Source organism: Perognathus longimembris, chromosome 2 (assembly GCF_023159225.1).
Source record: "Perognathus longimembris pacificus isolate PPM17 chromosome 2, ASM2315922v1, whole genome shotgun sequence".
NCBI lineage: Eukaryota > Metazoa > Chordata > Mammalia > Rodentia > Heteromyidae > Perognathus > Perognathus longimembris.
Genome location: NC_063162.1, coordinates 119,041,468 through 119,066,444, shown reverse-complemented (window position 1 = coordinate 119,066,444; position 24,977 = coordinate 119,041,468). Strand labels below are relative to the sequence as shown.

The window sequence follows — 24,977 nt, the reverse complement described above, 5'->3', positions numbered from 1 at the left end:
AAATGACTTAGAAATACCAGAAAGATTTAAGGTCTGGGGGATAGATAAAAGAAAATAGTAGAGGAGGATGGGGCCTCTAGGAAACGGTTTAGAGAACTGGATACCAGTTGCGCATGCCTGTAATCGTTAGCTACTTAGAAGGCTGAAAGCTGAGGATTGTGGTGTGAAACCAGCCTGGACAGGAAAGTCCGTGAGACTTTTATTTCCAATTAATCACCAAATATCTGGAAATGGAAATATGCTGACATGTACAGTGCTAGCGTTGAGAATAAAAGCTCAAAGCCCCAGGGCCATCACAGAGAAAACAGCAACAACAAAAACCCTCTATGTGAAAACTTTCTCAGTTGGCTACACAAGCTAAGCAGTTTCCCCTTCCCTACCTTCCCACATCACACACGCACATATCAATAGGCTTGAGGCTGGTTGTGAAATGAACAAAAACAAATTGTTAAGATTTTTCTATGAGATTTTTCTTCTGTCCTTTGGATATTGCTGTATAATGTTTGGCTCATCACAGTTGTTCAAGTTCATTTTGGAACAAGAATTTCAAATATTATGTAATCTAGTAATAAGTTTTCTAAATAGGAAAATTACAATGAATTTATCCAATTTCACAACCATTAAGTGAATGTCAGACCTTAATACCAGACTTCCTTATTCTTGAACAATTTTGTGAGATAATGCTTCCTTCCCTTTTAGTGTTCATTTACTCAAGATTTTACTCACTTTAAAACAAAGAAAGTTCTTCTTCAACCACAGGTGTTTATAGTGGATCCCCATCAGTCAATTTTTGGTTCAAACTTACTGTTATTCTTTTTCATCTTCTCTTGCCAGAGTATGTAAATTGCATGAAGTAGTCGGTACCACAAAGAAAGCCTTTTCTGGTGAAATTCTCAGGCATATCACCAAAGATAATACTGGGTTGTTTCAAGCACTTAAAAATGTTCATCTACATAGAAATGGCTTATTTATGTTAGTAGAGAACTACTAGCACAATGCATACAGACAATTTTTAAGCATTTACATTATTTTTCTATGCTCTATTCAGTTTTATTCACATTAAATTCTTATCTAGGAAAACAGGCAATGTTTTATACAGGTAAGCATTTGTTTTGCTTTTATTGAATTTTTGAACTGTGTTTAGTATTACTATGTCCCTAGCCATTTATATTCTGAGTGACCTAAATTGTTCTGCTTAAAGTGTAACTTGAGCATTAGCAATTGCAGTGCATGAAACAAGAGGGACTAGAGCCCTCAGAACAGATTCATTATGCTAGAGAGCAAAATCAGTCCATAGGGTATCTGCTCTCTCATCTAGTTAACTGGGTAAGGGTGAGAGCTCTTAAATCTTAAAGGACTTGACAAGCTAGTGCTTTTCCCCCCAAAAGTTGTGAGAAACATTGCCTTATTTCTGACCCCTACAGTGCATTCCTCTAATTTAGAGATTCAACATGCTTCTCTGTAGAAAAAGAATTGTTCCTCAATTAAGAGAATCAGTCATTCATATCTCAGAGTAGATACCCTTGAGGAAACACTCAGATGGTATCAAGAGTCCTTAGGACATAAGAATTTCAAGTGGAATTCTTGAAAGAGTGTAAAACCAGAGATGGAACAGTTTGAATAACTACAGGGATGTATTTTGGGAATGAGTCTCCAGGTAGAAGAGAAATAGGTAAAGAGAAACAGAAGGAAGTATGTGGGAGCCCTCTGGGGGAACAGCATGAAGAAATTTAGAGAAAAGGATAAAGGATCCATAAACTTGGTCAAAGTTGATGGGAAAGATAAATGCTTGTGCTTTATTTTTTTTTATTTTATTTTATTTTTTTTTGGCCAGTCCTGGGCCTTGGACTCAGGGCCTGAGCACTGTCCCTGGCTTCTTCCCGCTCAAGGCTAGCACTCTGCCACTTGAGCCACAGCGCCGCTTCTGGCTGTTTTTCTGTATATGTGGTGCTGGGGAATCGAACCTAGGGCCTCGGGTATACCGAGGCAGGCACTCTTGCCACTAGGCTATATCCCCAGCCCCGTGCTTTATTTTTTTTAATTTAATTTTACTGTCACGGTGATGTACAGAGGGGTTACAGTTATATACATAAGGTAGTGACTATATTTCTTGCCAAACATTGTTACCCCCTCCCTCATTTTTCTTACACTTTCCTTCCTCCCAACCCCTCTCCAAGTAGTACAGTTAATTTCCAACATATTGTCTTGTGAGTATTGCTGCTACATTGGTTCTCCCTTTGTCCTTTTTCTTATCATTTTGTTGTTTCCCATCCTTTCCCTATTGAATACAGTGACATCAGGAAAAACCATAAGAAAAAAATGAAAGAAGAAAGAAATAATATCAAATAGTACATTAAAAACAGCAACAAGGAAAAATCTCTTGTCTCCATATCTTGGAGTTTATTTCACTTAGCATCATCTTATATGGTCATATGCACATAGCTCATGAGCTATTGTGATCTTCTGCTAGGACAATCCTAGACATATACTAATTATTACAAATGAGAGAAACCTTGGAGTCTATGTTTCTTTGAGTCTGGCCTACTTCACTTAATGTGATTTTTTTCCAAGTCTTTCCATTTCCTTATGAATGGGGCAATGCCATTCTTTCTGATGGAAGTACAGAATTCCATTGTGTTTATATACCATATTTTCTTGATCCATTCATCTACTGAGGGGCATCTGGATTGGTTCCATATCTCAGCTATGGTAAATAATGTTGCAATGAATATGGATGTGCTAGTTGAAACTTTCTTAGTAAACACCCAGAAACACCACAAATCAAAGAAAGGTTGGACAAATAGGCTTGCATTAAACTACAGCGCCTCTGCATGGCAAAGGACATACCTAACAATATAAATAGAAAGCCAACAGGTTGGGAGAAGATTTTCACTAGCCATACAACAGACAAGGGCCTCATATCTGAAATAAACTTAGAAAAAAATTCCCCCAAAACAAATCCTCAAAGAAACAACCACTCCATTAATAAGTGGGCTAAAGACTTAAAGATAGCCTTTTGTAAAGAGGAAATAAAAATGGCCAATAGACACACGAAGAAGTGCTCGGCATCTCTGGTCATATAAGAAATGCAAATCAAAATAATATTGAGATTCTACTTCACTCCAGTCAGAATGTCCACTATCAAGAAATCTAGTAGCAACAGACGCTGGCAGGGATGTGGCCAAAAGGGAATGCTACTGGGGCTGGGGATATGGCCTAGTGGCAAGAGTGCCTGCCTCGGATACACGAGGCCCTAGGTTCGATTCCCCAGCACCACATATACAGAAAACGGCCAGAACCAGCGCTGTGGCTCAAGCGGCAGAGTGCTAGCCTTGAGCAGGAAGAAGCCAGGGACAGTGCTCAGGCCCTGAGTCCAAGGCCCAGGACTGGCAAAAAAAAAAAAAAAAAAAAGGGAATGCTACTGCACTGTTGGTGGGAATTTAAACTTGTTCAACCCCTTAGGAAAGAAGCATAGAGGTTCCCCCAAAAGACTAAACATAGAGCCCCCCATTACCAACTTGTGGGCATTTACCCAAATGACCACAAACAAGGCCATACTAAAGCTACTAGCAAAACCATGTTCATTGCTTGTGCTTTAAAATCAACAAACTCAAAGAATTTATTTCTTGTTCTGTAACAAATATTTAGATTCATAGTAAAGGACTCTCTCACTCACCAGTACAGATGTGCAACACACATCCACTCCTTGCATCATTTCATCCAAAAAAACCCTATCTTTTACTAAATCACTGCCATTACAGATCCATTGATGCATTTTTTTCTGCCTGAATTACAGTTTTAATCTCTGTTTTCTGACTCTCAAAGGACTATTTAGCAAAATCTATTCAACTTATAATTGACAGCTTCCATTATTTATTTCAAGTAACAAATCTAGCAGTCAAGAATGTATGGCTCAAAATTCCTTGAGGATAAATCATCATGCTGAATGTTGGATTTTCTCCTTAAAAATGAATGTAAAAATAATCTGTTCTTTAGAACAGAGCACTCTTACTGCATTTGCAGCTGTTTTCTCTGAGCTGCTAAGATAATAAATGAACATGTCTAAAAATAAATGTACTTCCAATAACCTGAAGGACCAATCTTTAAAGCAAAGATAACAAGCAAATCTTTAAACATGACTAGCTTTAGCTGAGACTTGGATTCCTGAGCCTGCTGTTCTTATAACAGGGCCATATTGTTTGTGCATACAGGTTAAATGTAAACAGCACTGGCCAGTAGGCCTACTTACTATAGATGCTCTTTCCTGATCTAAATTTAAAGTATCATAATAAAAAGAAAGTAAATCCAGGCATTTGTGGCTCACACCTGTAATCCCAGCTACTCAAGAGGCTGAGATCTGAGAATCTCAGATCAAGGCCAGGCTGGACTGGAAAATCCCAGAAGGAGATGTGACTCTCCAATTAGTCACAAAAAGGAGGAGGGGGAGGAAAAGGGGAAGGAAGAGGAGGAGGAAAAGGAGGAGGGGAGGAGGGGGGAGTAAGTAGGGAAGAGGGGAGGAGAAGGAGGAAGAGGAGGAGGAGGAGAAGGAGGAGGAGGAGGAGGAGGAGGAGGAGGAGGAGGAGGAGGAGGAGGAGGAGGAGGAGGAGGAGGAGGAAGAAAAAGGAGAAGAAGAAGGAGAAGGAGGAGGAGGAGGAGAAGAGGAAGAAGAAGACAACACTTCTAGAAGTACAGCTGTGGCTCAAGTGGTAGAGCACTAGCCTTGAGCAAAGAACTCAGAGACAGTGCACAAGCCTTGCTTTCAAGCCCTAAGACCAGGACCAAAAAAAGTGGGGGTGGGCATGGCTCAGCAACATGCATCTTCACAAGAAGTCAACTTAATTCAATCTTCTAAAAAACAGCTGTCAGCTACTCAGGGAGTTGAGATCTAAAGCTCATCATTTAAATCCAGCCCTGGCAGGAAAAGCCATGTAACTTATTTTCAATTAACTATCATAAAAACCAAAAGTAGCACTGTAGCTCAAGTGGTAGAATACTAGCCTAAAACAAAAATATTCAGGACAGCACCCAGGCTCCGAGTTCAAGCACCAGGACCAGGACCAAGAAACAAAACAAAACAAACACACACTTCACATGTCACTGCCAATGACTTGTACCTATAATCAGGAAACTGAGATACAAGGATTGAGGTTGGAAGCCAGCAAGGCAGGGAAGTTCATGAGACTCTTATCTCCAATTAACCACTAAAAAGTAGAAAATGGAGCTATGGTTCCAGTGGTAGAGTGCCAGCCTTGAGTGACAAAGCTAAAACACATCACCCAGACCCTGAGTTCAAACCCTAGTATGGTGTACATGTGTGCACGTGGGTGCATGTGCTTGCACACACACGCACACACTTGTAAATTTGCATGTAGTCTACCTAATATTAAGGACCACATTACCCTCCTAAACTGATGAAGGAGGAAGTACAAATAGAAAAGAGATATGTAGAAAAGATACTCAAAGCAAATACCTTCCCAAGTGAAGGGTTATGACTCAAACCCAAGTCTCTAAGATATACTTAATTACTGCCTGTGCCTTTAGTTATGCTCCTCTTATCTCCCTTCACCCATTTTTCTTGGTCTTAGCATATTATTGGTTTATTCTACTTCTCTTATATTGGTTCTTTGTTGTGCCAATCACATTTGTCTACAGTTTCTATCCCAGTGTTGTTCCATAAACTGTAAAAATATGAGACAGCTGAGAATAACACAGAGCTACTAAAGAGCCCCTAAATCAAAGTGATCGATATTACCACTGTGTTCACAGAAGCAATGAGCCAAAGCTTCAGAGAGTAGGTAAATTAAAGCATCAGAGGGGAAGATGAGACAGGAAGAAGCACGGGTAAATTGTACATCATAGACAAAGAAGGAAGCATGGACGAAGGTGGAAAAAAAAAGGAAGAGAATGGCCAATCTGTGGGACAGCACACTGAGTACAAAAGAAGGCGGAGTAAGATGAGGATGGAAATACAACTAAAGATCAGATTCCTAAGGTAAGAGACCAGCACTGCAGTTTGCACAGAAATGAAGGGTAAGCATACTGAGGGGCCTTCAGTGCTCAACTAGGAAAGTTCCAGGCAAACACAGATGTATCACTCACCCTATAGTCAAAGGCCTGCTGTGCCATGCTTCAGAGAATCTGAATTTCTCTGTAGGCAGAAAGGAAATGTGGAAACATCTGAAGAAAGAGAAGACCATCTCACTTATTACCACTATAAAATGCATACTGTATTAGCTTTTCAAAAGAGAGGCTACCACTCACTGGTGAGTGTACACCAAGTGAGTGGTCACAGGTAGGACTTTCCTTATGAAGAGATTTAGAACTATTACACAGCCTTGACTGTACTGCTAAGAATAAATACCATTTCAAAGAATTCACTTTGAACACTCAAACACACATACACATCCATTGTTACATGCACACATTTCTCCCCTAATACTTGAGCCACAATCTCTTTTCATAGTCTCACATTTATGCTGGGCTAGCATGGGCAGCACTCCCCTTATTTATGCTTTCTGTGTAGATGAGATAACACATACATACTACCTCAGCCAAGATTGTTACCTAGGCTAGCCTCAAACTGCAATCCTTTCACTCTCTGCCTTTCAAGTAGCTAGGATTACAGGCATGAGCCACCAAGCCCAGGTATATTATTCTTTATTATTATTGGTCCAGGTTAAAAGTTTAGAATCCATTGGGCCTCATTAATTCTAAAATAGATACATTTTAAATTGTAATTTTGATTCCTATCTCTGTTCCTTGTCACCCAAAACTTTCCATATCATGACCCTCATAGATTATTGATGGTATTTTCACAGGATGTCTATGCAAATGGAAAAGGTTATTTGCTACCACAGGAGACTAATCAAGTGTTGACAATCCTCAGGACCATGAGATTGGTCTGGATGCTCATGAATGTGTAATCTATTTTCAAATTCTACCATATAATGACCAAAGCTCAGAGTTCTACTTATTTAAATACACCAGTGAGTAAAAGTGGAGAAACACAAAATGAATTGTCCCTGAATACACCGAAACATAAAGACACAAAAGCAGGTGGCTTTACCCAGATTAACCCACATTTTTAGCTATCCTAACAGGCTCAAGAGAATATAGGGAATCAACACTGCCAGAAATGCAGGCATATAGCATGTTTCCTGCAGAGCCTGTCAGCAGGAATGGTGAATGCCAGGACAGGATTTGGGAAATGGGTCCTCATTGGCATAACCTTTATATCTCTTTTAGAAAACAGCCATCTGAAATCCTTGGCTACAAATGTACTGGCCTAGCCCAGCACACAGCATTCTGTACATGAATGGATAACTCCATGGTATGAGACAGCATTCACAACAGATTTCTCAACTGGCTCTAAAAGGCTTAACCATGGCTGATACTACATGTACTCTTTGTTGAACTCAAAAAAAGTTTTGAATTTATCTACAGTTTTAACCATCTGTCTCTCTTGGTGAAAGTAGGATATAGGCCTGTATATAATAACTTTCAAAGAAAACCCAAGTTGGCAGAAAGAATTTTAAAATGAAAGAAGAATTATATCTCAATTTTCAAGATGATTTTGAGGAGTGACAAAGTATCTAAAACAAGGAGCAGTTGACATAAATGTTCCTATTTCCTTTGAGATCTGCTCCTATACCATTCCTGGTCTGAGCTTCACTTCAAATGGACCATTTTTACTCAATCACAGACTTCCACACAATGGAGGCAATAAAGTAAGTCCTCCAATGTTAGGGTCAACAGCAGAGGCAGTAAGGGGCAGTGACAGTTAGAACCCATGAAGAATTTGGAAATAACAGACACACTAAACAGTCACTTTCTGAGATTTTAAACTAGATCTTTGCTAAATAGGATACTTCCCAAGTCACAACCATAAAGGAGTGTGTCAGATTTTATGGGAAACCAAATAAAGGTAGGGTTAATCAAATATAATGGAAAGCTACCACATAATTAGTAAAAACAAAAACAAAAACAAAAACAATTAAAAGAGAATAGAATCCTCCATGATAGGAGAAGAGTCATGAACATTTGAGGTTTTCTCCAGTGTATTGATATAAAAAGGCACCATGACTGATTGTCATCAAGTTAAGAACATTGAAGGCAGGTGCAGTGGCTTAGCCTGTAATCCTAGCTGAGATCTAAAGGATCCTAGTTCAAGGCTAGTCTGGGGTAAGGGGGAAATGTCCATGAGACCCTATCTCAACAGAAAAAATAAAACATAAGAATGGTACTATACACCTGTTATCCTAGCTACAGCAAGAAGTATACATGAAATCTAGGTTAGCACCTTAGGAAAAAGTAAGACCCTTTCTCAAAAAAAAAAAAAAAAGAAATAACCAGAGCAAAAATGGCTGGAGGTGTGGCTTAAGAGGTAAAGTGCCTAATAATCATGTAGTCCTGAGTTTAAACCCTAGAGCCACTGAAAAGTTAAGATGTTGATGGGCAGCCTGCATCACCTAAGCATGCTCTCAGTGTGTGAGCACACAGCCACACACATGAACACACAATTACCTGACCCCAGGTGCTTCTGGCAGATCACAGTACACTTTTCCCCACAGCTTCAGTCCCTGCTGCACTGTGACTCTGAAGGGAGAAAGTGGGTGCAAGGAAAAGAAGGTTTGGAAGATTTGCTCCTATGAAAAAGAACAGAAAGACATGTTGCCTGGGAGCTTCTGATCAAAGTCACTTACACTTCTGCAAAGCAGGGAGAGTCATCCTGCTCAGCAAAGCAGTTGTAAATGAAAATTTTTGCCCTCCAAAAACATTTACCTCCTAAAATAATCAATAAAAATGTTTGAATTGCTAAGATTCAGGAAGTTCAAGTAATTTGGCTTCATGATGCTAAATTTATCTTCTCGTTAGTTCATTTCATTTAAACTAGTACTAACCCTTACAAAATCCAAAGTGCAATTATAAATTCTACAGGAGTTACACAAATTGTCAAGAAAGAGTCTGTCTCAAAAAGCTCTTAACATGGTCTGAAAACACTAGCTGTGTTGCCATAGCAATTGGAATAAACACATGGCAAGATAGAAAGCACCACAATAACATGTAGTAGCTGGATTGTGAAGCATGCTTCATGAAGGAGGAGGTGCAGGAGCCAGATATTGATAAATGAGCAGGTTGTGAACTAGGGAGCACTTCCTGTGGAAGGAGAGCAGTGTGGTGAAATCATCGAGGAAGGGGGCTCCAGCCCGTGTATGAAGAATGCACAGTTCAATGGGACTACAGTATATGGTTGTCTGGATGGAGTTAGGACAGCAGAATGTGGGACAAGCTATAATTGATCCAAGAACATGGGTTCTTTTCATCCAACCTACCTCATTGCAGAAGAAAATTATTATTCCTCAAACATGTAGGAATCTTACTGGGTGCCAGGGGCTCATGTAGGTACTCAAGAGGCTGAGATCTAAGGATTGTGGTTCATAGCCATCCCAGGCAGCAACATCTGTGAAATTCTTATCTCCAATTAACCACCAAAAAGCAGAAAGTGGAGCTGCGGCTCAAGTTACCACTTTGAGCCTGATTTGAGCCAAAAAGCTAAGGTATAAACAGTCCTGAATACTGGCACTGAAAAAGAAGACAGATGGACAGACAGACGGACAAGAAAGGAAGGGAGGAAGAAAGGAAGAGAAAGAAAGGAAGGACAGAAGAAAGGGAAAAAGGAAAAGAAAAAGAAAGAAAATTGTTGTGCTGGTGGCTTTAGTGTGTTCTTGCTTGTGGTCTTTTGGGTAGATGCCCAAAAGTGGGGCTGCTGGGTCATAGGGAAACTCTATGTTTAGCCTTCTGAGGAATCTCCATACTGCTTTCCAGAGTGGCTGAACCAGTTTCCATTCCCACCAACAATGAAGTAGGGTTCCCTTTTGGCCACATCCCCTTCAACATTTGTTATTGTTAGTTTTCTTGATAAAGGACATTCTTACTGGGGTGAGGTAGAATCACAAGTATGTTCATCTCAGCACAATTTTTCATGCTAAAATATGGAACCAACCCAGATGCCCCCAGTAGACGAATGGATCAGGAAAATGTGGTACATATACACAATGGAATTTTATGCCTCTATCAGAAAGAATGACATTGCCGCATTCATAAGGAAATGGAAACACTTGGAAAAAATATACTAAGTGAAGTGAGCCAGACCCAAAGAAACATGGACTCTATGGCTTCCCTCATAGGGAATAATTAGCACAGGTTTAGGCTAGTCACAGCAGAGGATCACAAAAGCCTAATAGCTTTTGCCCCTATGAACGCATAAGATGATGCTAAGTGAAATGAACTCCATGTTATGGAAACGAGTGTTATATCACTGTTGTATTTACTTTCAACTATCACAGTATCTCATCTGAATACACTGGATACTGTATATACTGGTATTAGAACTAGGGAAGTGAAAGGGAATATCAAAATCGAGAGACAAAGGATAAAAAGACAAACGACTCCAAAAGCAATACTTGCAAAACCATTTGGTGTAAACCAACTGAACAGCTCTTGGAGGGAGAGGGAAAGGGGGAGTGGAGAGGGGGGAATGAGGGAGGAGGACAAACAGAACAAGAAATGTACCTGAGTCCTAACATATGAAACTTTAACCTCTTTGTACATCAATTTGACAATAAAATAAAAAATAGATTAAAAAACAATAAAGTGAAAAAGAAAAAAGAAAAAGAAAGAAAAGTAGGAATTTAGGGGGGAAAGCAAGCATTTCCTTGTTAAGTCAATCTAGTCTACTCAATGTGTTAACCAATGCCAACACTAATATTAACACTTCCCTCACATATCACACCTTTGCTGTATAGGATAAAAAAGTGAGAAATTAAGCTTCCAATTAGATATATTAGCATGTGTGATACATTCTTCGCATAATAAAAAGTACTTGGGGTGGAAATTCGACTAGCTATGTTATCTCAAATTTTGCCTTTTTATACTTAAAGAATATGTTTGAGGTTTTCTGACATATGGCCTTTAAAATTTGTCTAGCCTGTTTGGGGGAGGGTTTATAAGACTCTAAATCACCAAGGTGCACTAAGTGATTACTGAATGAAAAAAAATAAACATAAATCAGTGAGAGAATAAGTTCTCAAATGCATGGTGGTAGGATCAGTTAAGTATAAAGTCAGCTGCAGTTTTTTTGCTTTTAATGGTTGTGACAAATTCTTCAACCCCATCTGGCACTTCTATACTATTCTCACAGTCTGACAGGAATTTATCTTAGTGTGTTTGTTAACTGAATAAGTGAATGAACAAATGTTACAACCTGAACAGTCGCTAGGGAAAGGACGTAGATTCAGATTATTACATTTAATTTCCCACTTGGCAATTGCTCACAGCTACAACAGCAGCAAGTAAATGGTTGAACCTTACCAGAAGAAAAGGTGATGTAAGGCTTTGTTTAGTATACCAACTCATATATTCCTAAATTGGGGAGAAGCAATGCAGGAAGTGCCAAACGATGCTGTGACCTGTTATCACTGATTCTCTGCAGACATTACTCTCTGCAGGAGACATATTTGAAATTCTCTAGGTACCAAGAACTCACTACTCACAGTTAACCCAGTCTACTTTTTAAAGAGCTTCAATCAATCCAAGGTTCCTCATTAAGTTAATATAAATTCTACTTCTCACAGAAGTTGGGTTACTTACAATGATGCCTTTCCATACCTACTTGTCAATAGTACAGTCCTTGTACCCAGCTCTTCACCTACATGTAGCTACTGTCTAGTGCTTTGTTGCCCACTTTGCATCCAAGCAGTGTTAGGGGAGAGACAAAGGCCAGGAAGGAACTGAGGTCACAAATGACAGCACCTACCAGATGAGCTACCTATCCCTCCCTCATCACAGCTAAACTCTGGCTTGTCAAACTTTCACCTGTGTTCCTGACTCCCGGCACATGGACTGGAATCTAACAAGCAGAATGTCCCCCCATGATACAATCACAATAAATGTATACCCCTTTAGAGCTTAGTTTAACGCAAAGAAGAGCAGGGAAGTTAGGAAATATACGCTGAACAGACCTCAGTTATGAGAATAGAAGTCAGCATTACACTTAAGAGAGCTTTAGCCTAAAATTGCCTCACAACTGAGTTAAAAAGAGCTGACAGAAAAAAACAAGCTCCTTCATAATGATCTTTCCATTGTCCATTACTACCACCAGGCACAGACAGAAATGTGTTGCATGATCCTAACTCAGGAAAACCAGGCTTCTAGAATGCCAGGAATTAGCAAGCCTACATTGGGCCCAGACATCCAAAAGGTCATTTCCTTCATCTCAGGAAATCAATGTTTGTACTAAACACAAGAAAACAATCCAACAGAGAAAAACTCAATCCTGCAAGAAATGAAAAACTAAGTGATATTTATGTTTTTCAAATCTTACCACAACAAAAGGAAACGTATTTTTTTTTCAAGTTCTGTTTTACAGATGAAGAAAATGAGGTAAAGGGAGAGGCAAAGTGACATCAAATGTCACTGTTTAGTAAGTGATGTAACTGAGACTCAAACCTCAGTTTCAGAAGTTACATTCATTTATTACTTTATCACAATCACTTTGCATTGTTTTGCAATCAAAGCAAGTCTAAGGACAAAAGAGGAAGATGAAGATTAAAATAACCATGGAACTATTTGCCCAAGAAACAGGCAGATATCTGGCTAGCCTACAAATTTAATGGAGTCATTATTCCTTTAATTATTTAATCCTTTTTTTTTAATCCCCACTGTACCTAAATGTTAGGCTTTTAGCACCTTTAGCCATATGTGGTCACCATTTAATAAGTGAAATACATGACAATATATAACCACATGTTATGAATATTAAACTCTTCCAGTTTTCTGATTAGACATCAGTTCCTAGATCTATACCTTATTTATTTTCAAGTATCTGCCAGGTACACATTCTTGCTCATAACTGGCATTCTATAAGTACTAGATAACTATGCTTCACTAGATTTTTTTAATCTCCTGGAAAACCCAATAAAATAGTTTCTGCTAGTTATTATCAGTAAAAGATCTAGTTCATGAATTCAATCTTCTAGTAATCTATTATTCCTGGTGATGCTAAACATCACTCAAATTCATTCCATATTCTTGACAGGCATTCTTTCAGATATACCAGAGTTGGATGAGATATGTGGCTATCTATCCTCTCAGTATCCTTAGAGTCTGTGGTTACCTTTGCAGCAGGTAGATCTTACAAAACTTCCCTTTCCTGTCCCTTAGATCTACACTTCTTTGAGTCAAGTAAGACCATGTGACTGGCTGTGGCCAATGAGATGTGAGTAGAGTTTGCATCATGTCACTTCTGCAAGGAGGCCTAATACTCAGCATGCTAGGGATCAGAGAAAGGATATCTCAAAAGGAAGCATCTCTTAGCATGCAGCATGCGTCTCTGAATGGATATGGTGAATACAGCCCCTTATCCACAGTGGGCGTGAACCATGAGCAACAAAAGTTTTGTTGTGTTGCTCTGCTGAAGTTTGAGGGTTGTTTATCCAGTCATCAGGATTCAGCCTAACCTAATCAGTCTGCCCCTGTGGCCCAACTCTATCCTTGTGAATCAGGTTTGTGCTTACTTTCATCTTTCTTGAATTAGGGTTGGGAAGTGTCAAGAACCTTTCCTTCACCAATCTCAGTCAAATACAACTGTAGAATGTGCTGTGAGGATGATAATAAAACAATGTTATCACTAACTCTAGTCACCAGGACATGTGTCTGGTTAAAACAACATTCCTCTGTATTTTTTCTTAGAAAGGAAAATACACATTCTCCATGTCCTGAGATCTACCTGGCCAGAGTTCAGGAGGAGATCATGGGACTGGTGTCCTGTTTCCAGTGTCGTGAAAGGTCCCCAAAAGTCAATTTTTTCTCCAAGTTACTTACAGAGGTACTTGGTTCAGTTTTGAGTAGAGTATACCAGTTAAAAAGGAAATTGGAAGAGTACTTTCCTTCCCCCAACAGCTGCTTTTGAAATCAGGCTTTCCTACCTACTTTAAACTAAAAAGCTGTAATTGGTTGGCCCTCAAATTGTAGCTATTCATATTTCTTTATTTTAAAAAGCCAGGAGCCCTCAAAGGAAATGAGCAGTTTCTCTCTACCCTTGGAATGTGATGGCATAAGATACAGGATTTTACTCTTGTGTGATATGTCAGTTACTTCTCAGCAGTATTTGGAAAAATATTGAGAACCTTAAAAGAGGAGAAAATCTGTAAGCACTCAAAACCCCAAAGCTTGTCCTTGTGTGGTCCATGTTTGCATTGGGAGATTGAGTTTGGCATTTTCACTTATGTAAATAGAGTCTCCTTTTCCTCTGAGCCCAGAGGCATTCAAACAGGAGGATCCTTTTTCCAAATCAGAGTAACCTATACCTTCTGAAAGTGAATGAAGTCACACTTTTAAAGAAAGTAGGCAGAGAAGTATTTTGTTATTCTTCTTCCACAAAATACACACCAGCTCCCAAAATCCCTCGCTATTTTGATACTGATGGATTGGATAGTGAAACAGGAGAGGCAAGTAATTTTCAAAGAGGACAAGGTGTCAAAACTCACCTTCTCACTGGGCCAGCTGCTCTTTCTGTCAGCTAAACCCCTGACTATTGATATTCCACAAGTGGGTTGTGAGACAGAATATCAGGTCATCTGGACTCACATTTTTTTCAACATTCAAAAACTTGATAAACATTAAAATACTTCCATAGGGTGCACTATAAGATCAAAAAGTGCATCCTATAGGCGAGAACCACATTTCATTTCCACAAGTAAAATTTTCATCTTGTCCAACAAAGAGCAACAGGCACTATTTCAGAAGGAAGCAGACAATCTAGTGAAAGCTGTAGAGGAAGGATTTTGTAATGTCCTGCCATCATTTATTCATTAGAACTATTTCAAATATACTCATTATTCTCATGGCTTCACTCTGGACATTAGAATAAAATAGACATTTGTTAACAAATTAAGATTTCTCTCTTCTCTTTCACTAGAAAGGAACTAAAGAACAGGGGAGTGTCAGATCAAAGCCACATTATAACTAGCATAAGGGAATCTTAGAAGAAAACACATCCTGCCTATCATTTCCAGTGGGAAAGTGTCCAAGACGCCTCTTGGCCCTGCAGAAATACTCCACATGGTGGTGAATCAGGAAGGCAAGGCTTCCAGAATTGTGGGCATCAACAAGCCCACTTTCATACTGGGACAAGATGCACAATGTGTACTATGTTTCAGGAAGTTAAATGTTTTTACTAAACACATTTAAGTGGTCCCAGGGGAAAGAACTCAATCTTATAAGAAAAAGAAAGTTAAGTGAGATTTATTCTGGCTAAAATTTCAAGCCAAAACTTGCTCAGTAAATTGCCTTGTGAGATCTTCTGTTGAAAGATGAAAGGCAGGATCAAGGAACCTAGAGTCTAGAAGGTACTCCAGAAGCCCATAAATAAGAATAAATTGATGTCAGTATATCAGTGAGACAGTAATCATTAAAGTGGGATAATTAAAAGTATCCTCCATGCATGAGCATGCACCATGTACTGAACCTTGTACACTCATGTCTTTAATCATCACAATAATTTCATAAGGCAGATATCATTAAACCCCTTTAACAGATGAGTAAACTGAGGCTTACAAGACAGTAAGTAGGACATCTCATCTCTATTTTCATTACTTTATGCAGCCTGTAGGTCTCATGTTCTTACTATCTTAAAAAGAAGGACAGTAAAATGGGCTTAAACTACCCCTAGAAAATTTCACCAGTGGGAAAACCATAATATCTAAAGAAAATTTTCTACACCTTGGAATAATTAACATTTTAGGACAGATAACTTTTTGCTGTGGGATCTGTCTTGGGCATTGTAGAAACATCTGGGGGTCCCTTTCCCACCTCCCATATCACAAAGACCCTTTAAAGCAAACAACCCCCATACCCAAATCTTAGTGATGCCTAACCATGAGATAGCTAGCTAGCTATTCCTTTGGTAAAGAACGTCTTCATTCACTTTTTTTTGCCAATCCTGGGGCTTGGTGTCAGGACCTGAGTTTTCTCCCTGACTTCTTTTTGCTCAAGGCTAGCACTCTACCACTTAAGCCACAGCACCACTTCTAGCTTTTTCAGTTTATGTGGTACTGAAAAATCGAACCCAGGGCCTCATGCATGCAAGGCAAGCACTCTACTGCTAAGCCATATTCCCAACCCCTTCATTCACTTTTTATACTGAAATTAGTACAGTATTTAAATTTATTTGAACTCCATTAAAATGTTATTTTTAATGTCAAAATTCACAATATTCTGAAAATCATAATGATTGCAATTTAAATTTATGACAAAAATGCTATAAAATGTATAATGGCAACAGAGTGGCAGAATTTTTTTTTTTAATTTAGGGATCATAGGAAATAAAATAAAAATGTGTTGGTAGCCATGGAGTTGAAGCGTAATGAAATATACTGGTACCTGTTGCTAGGTAGGTCTGTTAATCAAGTGTAATCAGTCTCTATGGAGCCTGAGACCATTTACTTGTATTACAGGGAATGCCTTTAACAGAAAATTTTGCTCTCTGTTCTTGTCATCCAGGTAGCATTAGCCATTTTGCTCCCCAAGAAAAATAATGAGCTGTTATATTACAACAAAATGACATGGAAATATAAAAATGTTAAAACTTGAGGGATATTTTGGAAGCAAGAACAACTGCTTGAAAGGGTTTCAGGTTTGCTATGACCTGAACACAGAACACAGATTTCAGGAATAAGCAGAGGGTCTTCCAGGATTTAGAACTAAGCTTAGATTATGGATCATGACCCAGCCATTGTATCTAGTACGTTCCAGAAAACTGAGTAGCCGTCAAGTAAATGCATTTTTGCAAGGAAGAAAGCTTTGGTTTGCAATTATCCAAAAGCAAATAAAATTGTCTTTGGGCTGAATTAGATGAGAGCTTCTATATATTTGCTATCCAGCCAAGATGACTAGCAATATGTGCCAGTCAAATGAGTGGAGTTTCATCCTGAATAAAAAAAAAAACTGGTGCTTGCTTATCCCTTGCCACATTGAAAGATATGTAATTTCCTTGTTGCCTTTGATAAGAGTTTAGGCTTTTCCTATCAGTGTGTGAGCGTGTTCTTGAGGATCACCCAGTGCTGCCACAACCCACATAGATAGAGAAACAATGAGAAGCAGAGGGAAGAGAATAAACAGACTTTGGATTCAGGGTGATCTGCATTTGCAATCCAGCACTTCCAATAGCTGGCCTCAGGTGGCCTCAGCCAGGTGACTGAATCTTCCATGCATTTCTTTGTTTGTGTAAGTAGATAAAAATGTCTACCTTACAAGGACATCAGGACCATTGGATGAATGGACACAGCAGTAACAAAGCTCTAATTATGCACAAGGTAAGTGACCAGTGAGTAAAGTAAGAATCAAGCTGCCTAACATGCAGAGACCTAACTTAGTGGCAGCTTGGGTTGGTGAACAATGTTCTTGACACCCAGGCTTCTGGGGAAATTCAGGAAGGTATTGATAGGACAATCAAGAAGGGATTTTTCTTCTTGTTGGTCCTGGCAGTAGTTTTGCTTTGCCCATAATACATTTGAGGGGGGTGGCCTTGTGCCTCTCTCCTTTGCTAAAAATTGCACATAAACCAGTGGTTCTTGCAGGGTACCAGTCACCATGCCTACAATCTCCTCAGTGAGGAGTTTGGCCAGCTAGAAGACAGCTCAAGCAGGAAAGTCCTTCAAAGCTTATCTCCAATGAATCTCCAAAAAGCCAGAAGTACAGCTGTGGTTCAAGTGTTAGAACACCAGCCTAAAGTGAAAAAACAAAGGGACAACATCCGGGCCCTATGTACAAGCCCCAGTACTGGAGTGTATACACACACACACACACACACACACACACACACACACAGTGGTTCTTAATATATTTTTAACTTTAAATACTCTATTCCTCCACCAAAAGGAAAACCTACATTTGTGCATGAATGCACTATCTTAGTAGGTTCAGTGACTATCTGAATATTGCTCATGGGGTGTATTGATTTTAAGAAGCCTCCCCTACAGAGAGAAAGGCACAAAGGTGCCATTAACCTGTGGGTTCTTGGCGATTAGCTGGGCAGTGGCTACTGCATCACAAGGCAAGTTTCACTCTGACATTCTGGTGACAGGCTTCCTGCAATACAGGAAGCAAAGGAAATAATTCCAGGATATATATGAGATTTCTTCAGTCAACAGGAACAGTTTTTATATGAGCTGGGTTTATACTTTACAATGAAAAAAATGAGAGTTTTTCTTTGAAGTAACCTAAGTTTAAAAAGTCAACCCTAGATATTCATATGCCCCAGCTAAATTCCCCAAAGTAGACAACCTTTCACATTTCCTTTATTAAAAATGTGTAATGCTTTTTCTAACATAATTTCATTTATTTTTATTAGCTTACATTAAGCTATACAGGAGATGATTTCATCACAATGAAATGTCACACATTTCCATGCATGTATAAAATGTATTCAATTTGTCCCTCTCATCATTCTCCCATACTTAACCCCTCTCCTTCCCTAGCACAGTTTCAAGAGGTCTCATTGTTCTATTTTCATACTTACTGACCATCTATTTCAACATTATCCATCCTCTTTGACCCTCATTAGCCAATCATTTCTCCCTAGTACCCCTCCACAGGGAGTCTGTTTCTTTTTCCCCTCCCCTCACCCCACTGAACAACAGCTTTCACTGAGGTTCTTTATGTTGTTTCTTCTGTCTTTACAGTGTATGGAGATGCCAAAGTCCCCCAATATCCTAGTAAATGGGATCTCTGGTCAAAGGAGCAAGTATATACAGGGCTTTTGAAATCTACAAAGTATCATGGATAACTAGCAAGTTTAAAACCAACACAATGCATTATTTCAGGAGACAAAGTTGACTTTGAGTTTGCACATCATCTCTAGTTGCCAATCCGACAGTAGCAGTGAAAACAACAATAGCAACCACAAAATGGCTACATTTGTGACTTCAAGGAAATAATGACTCAAGGAAAAATTTTCAGCCAATATAGAAGTAGACATTGTCTGCCTTCTCTGTTTCTTACAGATGACCTTAATCAGAATGGATGGGTTCTGAATACAGAGTTGTCAGGCAGACCTGTTTTAATCCTCCCTCTGCCATTTATTAACCATGATCCTGAGTTTATAATTCACTTTCATCCTGTATAAAGTAGGGAGCATGATCTTCATGGATTCATCTAAGGATAAAGTAGGGAGCATGATCTTCATGGATTCATCTAAGGATTAAAAAGAAATAATCCTTCTCTGACCAAAAGGCCTCGGATTCAATATCTGAAAATAAACCAATGGAATTGCTTTATAAGATGGAAGCATATGTAAGACCCTTGATCTGGAGTCAAGCTTCCTATGTTTAAGTTGGATTTACAACTTGAGCAAGCTTTGGGAAGTTATTTGATACCTCTTTGTCACATCATTTTCCCTAATTTCTTTTTCTTTTCTTTTCTTTTTTGCCAGTCATGGGCCTTGGACTCAGGGCCTGAGCACTGTCCCTGGCTTCCTTTTGCTCAAGGCTAGCACTCTGCCACTTGAGCCACAGCATCACTTCTGGCCGTTTTTTATATATGTGGTGCTGGGGAATCGAACCCAGGGCTTCATGTATATGAGGCAAGCTCTCTTGCCACTAGGCCATATTCCCAGCCCCTAATTTCTTAATATGTAAAACAGTATTGCAAACAACAATGGCCTCATAAGATTTTGTATTGGATTCAAATGATACACATGTGGAAGACTTTTAAATGAAATAAAACTTTAAAATAAAGTGCTCAATATATTTTAGCTATTGCAGTCAACATTTGTCTTAGTTGGTGACAGAAAGTGTGGGAAGAACAAGGGAGATACTCTTGTTTGCAGCATGTGTGTGTAATGCCCTTCATTTGATACTAAGTTAACAACAGAAAGTGGGAGAAAGAACAATCCAGAAGGACAGTGGAGTGGAGCCTGCATGTACAGTCTCAGCACAAGAAAGACCTGGGCCAATAGCTTGGTGTGCCTTTTACATGACTGTCCTGCATTGCTTTCTGAGAATGGACAGGGCATATGGATCCCCAAGAATTCCACAACTCAGGACTTGGAGTCATGGGAAAGACTAGTTTGTTATAGGTTGACTTAGAAAGAAGTATTTTGGGAAGAAGTGCTAGAGGGAGAATTCCTATCACCCTCTCTTAGATATAAAACACCATGGGAGAAAGAAGTTGGTCAGAAACGGAGGACCACAAACCAGAAATTAGGATAACTATGCGAATTTCTTCCAGGCGGTTGAATGTCTCTCCTCTGCCTATATCTGTAACTATGATTATATCTAATGATGTAAACCCTTGATGACCAAAGAGCTTCTGGTGTATTTTTAGTAGGAAAAGTGAGGGAAAAAATTAGGAGTGGGGTAAGGCTCAAGAGCCACCCCTTTTTCTCCTTCTCAAAAGGACAGTCCATAAGAGGTTGCTGTATCCCAGACATTTGGGAGGAATCCTGGAAGTAGATGTAGCAATGTCTGAGGCTTGAGGCAAAGAAGAGAAACAACAGAGGTTCTAGACCCAAAATGGGGCCTAGAGATGGACAGACAAGGTTAGTTTGCATTGGGTCCTCCAACTATATTAAGGAGCCATCCCTGAGAACACACTCAATTTTTAGAGGAATACCTCCTGGATCCTTTGCTCCCCAAATCCTCCGAAATCCTGGTGAGATGGAGAATGATGATCCCTGGCACATACCCGTAAGCCTAGTTACTTAGAAGGCTGAGATCTGAGGATCACAGTTGGAAGCTAGCCCATGCAGGAACATCCAGGAAACTCTTCAATTAACTAACCAGCTCACTATCAACAAGGTGGAAGTGTAGCTGTAGTTCAAGTGGTAAGAGCCTTGAGCAAAAAAGCTCAGGGACAGCTCCCAGTACTAGTGCGCGCGCGCGCGCACGCACACACACACACACACACACGAGTACACACAGGGAAGAAGACTTCAAGTCCTTTTCCCAAGCCAAACTTTTTGAAGCAAATTTGGCATTGTAAGTAATGGGAGGACATATCACTCACATTCTCACTGTTCTCTTCCCCCTTGCAATCTGCAGTGTATGTTCCCATTCTGAATTCACAAAAGTGATCAATATGTTTCTCTGCAGTTTCCACAATTGCACAAAGTCCAGACATAGACAGTCCCCCTCATCTGTGTTACAAGCCAAGGGTGTCTACGGCAGTTTCTGTGGCCTGGCTGTTGAGCTTAGCTTCCTACTAGGCTGGAATGTTTGGAAGCAATTTTTCACAACTCTGTCTACAGCCATCGCTCTTGAAAGGCAATTGCAAGCAAGAAAATGGCTGGCTACTTGTTCCTATCCTTTACTTAGGTGTGTGGTTAGAGGCCAGAACAACACATCTATCCCATCCTCTGCCTTTCGCGTGGAGTCTCTGATTTCCTCAGTCATTTCCTGTCCTGGCCCCAGTCTCTCTTTAACCTTATTCGCCAAGGTGCCAGTCACGAGGCTCCCGCACACTTTCCTGCCACCGGGACTGCGGGGAACCACTGCCCTTCTGATGATGACGCACAGATTTACCAGGACCAAGCGATCCCGCTTCGCGGTGGTGGATGTGGATCTGGGGCTGGAGAAACCCGCAGCCAGGCAGGGGTTTACAGCCCCATGCACACTTTTTTTCCCCCTTTTTTAAATCGAGAAAGAAACTGGCATTTTCCTGTGTGAGTGAATGTTGAATTCAAGCCCTGGGAGAAGTACCTCCCCTCCCTCTAACTTGGCGGGTAGCAACAGCATCTAGGAGCCCACAGACAGCTCCAAAATGTAATCCCACGGCCTTCTCCCCGCCCGCCGCTCTCCCCGCCCCCGGGGCCGTCAGCTGGAGGCTCTCCGGGGTGCAGATTTCACAGCTGTTCGCCTTCTGTTTCGGGGGCGGCGGGGGGGGGGGGGTGGAAACAGGAGGGTAGACCCAGGCGGGGCGCCCGGGGATGCCCCTCCTGGGGCCAAGGTGACGACCCCGCGAGCTTCCCTCCTCGGCCCCCGCCTCCCGGCTGCTCCGGGAGAGGCGGCAGGGGTTGCCGCTGGGGGGCTCTGGCTGCCCCCGGGGCACTGCCTCGGGAGGGGGCCGAGGCTGGCTGCCGCGGAGGCTGCAGCGCTCACTGATGCGGCTGCCCGGCTCCCAGCGCCCGACCCCTGGGCAGGGGCGCGGAGGTGGCGGCGCAGACACGGGAGCCGCTGCGGGTTTGATTTTTTTTTACCTGGGCAGCGACGGCTCTGGGGTCTGGCAGGCGGCGACTCCCGGGCTCCGGAGTGACCGTGGCGGAGCAGGAGGAGCCGAGGGCGGCGGGCTGGGCCAGCTGGATGTGCTGTCTCACGCTGCGCCCGCCTTAGGCTTGCGCTCCTCCCGGAGCAAGCGCTTCCTCCCGGCTCCAGCCGACACTGACAGCTCCCGCAACACCCAGGCTGCGGGGTTCGCCCCGCCCCCGGCCCCCGCCCTCCGCGCCCGCGCCCTTCCCGCGGGAAGGCCTGCGCGCCCCGGGCAGGGGGGTGAGGGTATGGGGCCGGGGGCGGGAGACTGCGGAGGGCGCGGACCGGGACCAGGGGAGGACTGAGGGGTGCGGGACGGGGGCGACTCCCACCTAAGAGCTTCGGAGCTGGGAGCGCCAACCTATAGGCTAACGTGGAGGAACTTTCACTCCCAGACTGCTAAACTTTAAGGCTATGCAAATAGAGCAGACTAAACTTAGATTTACCTATTATTCATAATGATCTGCAGGTCTGATTGATTTCTGGTTTTCTTAGAAGGGAAACACACACACACACGTGTGTGTGTGTGTGTGTGTGTGTGTGTGTGTGTCTTGCTCCCAAGATGCTTCTTAGAGGTCCTATTTCCAAGAGCTAAGAAAACAGCCTGGTGTTGCTGGCTTGTCCCTGTCATCCTAGCTACGCAGGAGGCTGAGATCTGAGGATAGCAGTTCAAAGCCAACTTGGGCAGGAAAGTCCATGAGACTCTTGTATCCAATTAAGCACCCAAAAAAAGAAAAAAGCTGGAAGTGGAGTTGTAGCTCAAGGAAGTGGAGCTGTGGCTCAAGTGATGGAGCACTAGCTTTGAGTTTAAAAGAAGCTCAGGGACATCTCCCAGACTCTAATTTCAAACCCTCGGATTAGCACACACACACACACACACACACACACACATACACACACACACCACTTGTAAGGCTGAGAAATGGAGTGTGAGATGCTGACAGGCTTTTGGCCACATTTTATAGATAAGCTTTTCATCAATTCTCTTGAATATCCATTGCTTCATTGTACATGTAAGAATGAAAGCTAGTGAAAGGCAAGGCAAGGATTGTCTCTTTATCATTACTTTCTCCTCACTATGTAGAAAACAGTGCGATGTTTAACAAGTGCTGGGTTCTTTCCAGATTTATCCATTGACAAGTAGTACAGCAAATCAAAAATACGATCTAGTTATGAATACAAGAATACAATATCATATCTATCATGGTTCCATTTATGCCTTCCTGGTGGATCTTTTGTGGCCATGAATATGATCTAAAAGGAGAGTGAGGTGAAATATCTTTATAAAGAAACTCCCTAATCCACAAAGAACACTCTTTGAAAATCTTTGCATATTTACTGCACAACAATGGTAAAATACCCAGCACAGTGAATATACACTTAACCTGGTTAAAATAGTGTACTTAATTATGATATTTTACAATAAAAATAGTCCTAAATGCATTTCATTATCAGATACCCAGATATGGTGCAAGTAGTGTAGGACTGGCAAAGAACAAGAAATGAGTGAACCTTATTTACCAGAGACTCAAATTATAATGAAAACATGCAGTTGGCTGGCATAACGGGCATGCCTACAATCCCAGCTACTTAGGAGGGAGAACTTGAATGGATCATGGTTCAGGGGCAGCACAGAGCTTGACATGGTGGCACATGCCTACCATGCCTATTATCCCAGCTATACAGGCTGCCTTTGTATTGTGGAGTAAGGCAAAAGCGTGAGTATAAAAGCAAGCCACCCTTGAAGAATAACTAAAGCAACAAAAGGGCAAGAGGAATGGAACAAGTTGCAGAGTGCTTGCCTAACAAGTATGAGGCCCTCAGTCGTTTGAAACAATAATGAACAAATAAGCATACTACGGACTTCATTAACAAGTAAAGTAGAAAAGTTAGATTAATCAAAGACACTTTGCATGAAAGAGTGAGAAAAAGAAAATAAAGCTCAATTGGAAATGTCTCCAGTCTGGAAGACATTCTTAAGACATTCTAGGAACAGTTGTACAGTGAAACACAATTCAAACAGATGATTATTGTATTTGAGAATTTGACAAAAGTCGATATCTTTTTTAAATTAAGAGACCTTTTTCATAAGAGCAAAGAAAAATCAGCAGAAAGTACACTTCTCATGTACCCCTCAAACTCATATTATTACCACCTTACAATAGTGTATATACATTTGTTATAATTGATGATCCAATGTTGGTTAACATTACAGTTAATGCTATATTTCTCTGGAGTTTTAGCAAATGAAACTATTCTACTCTCTGAAAATACCCTCTATATTCTATCCTTCTTTTTCCTTTCCTCAATTGCCTGGCAACTACTCTGATCTGTTCACCATTCTTGCTGGTTTGTCTTTTCAAGCTTAAGCAGTGTAAAACCTTTCAAGACACTTCTTCCATTTAGCAGGTACTTAAGTTTCTTACAATTTCTTTTTATAGTTTGATAACTCATTTGACCACTGAATAACATGTTATTTTATGGATATGTTAGTTCGTTTGCCTGTTCACCTATTGAGGGACATCTAGGTTGCTTCTACTTTTGGTAGGGTTTATATGTATTTAAGTTTTTGTTCATTTTGGGTAAATCCCTAAGAGTATGATTCTTGGATCATATGGTAAACTTAGCGGTTAGCTTTGTAAGAAACTGCCAAACTTTCCCCCAAGAGTCTAAACC

The 24,977-nt window shown here is 40.8% G+C and overlaps 1 protein-coding gene across 1 annotated transcript in view; it reads right to left on the bottom strand.

Annotated features, from left to right (window-relative positions):
• Dync1i1 (dynein cytoplasmic 1 intermediate chain 1) overlaps positions 1-22,409 on the bottom strand; it is a 270,153-nt gene extending 247,744 nt beyond the window's left edge. Inside the window, exon 1 of the mRNA XM_048340062.1 lies at positions 22,253-22,409. The gene's annotated coding sequence lies outside the window, so the exon portion shown is untranslated. The remainder of the gene's footprint in view (positions 1-22,252) is intronic.
• Positions 22,410-24,977: the final 2,568 nt, after the last annotated feature.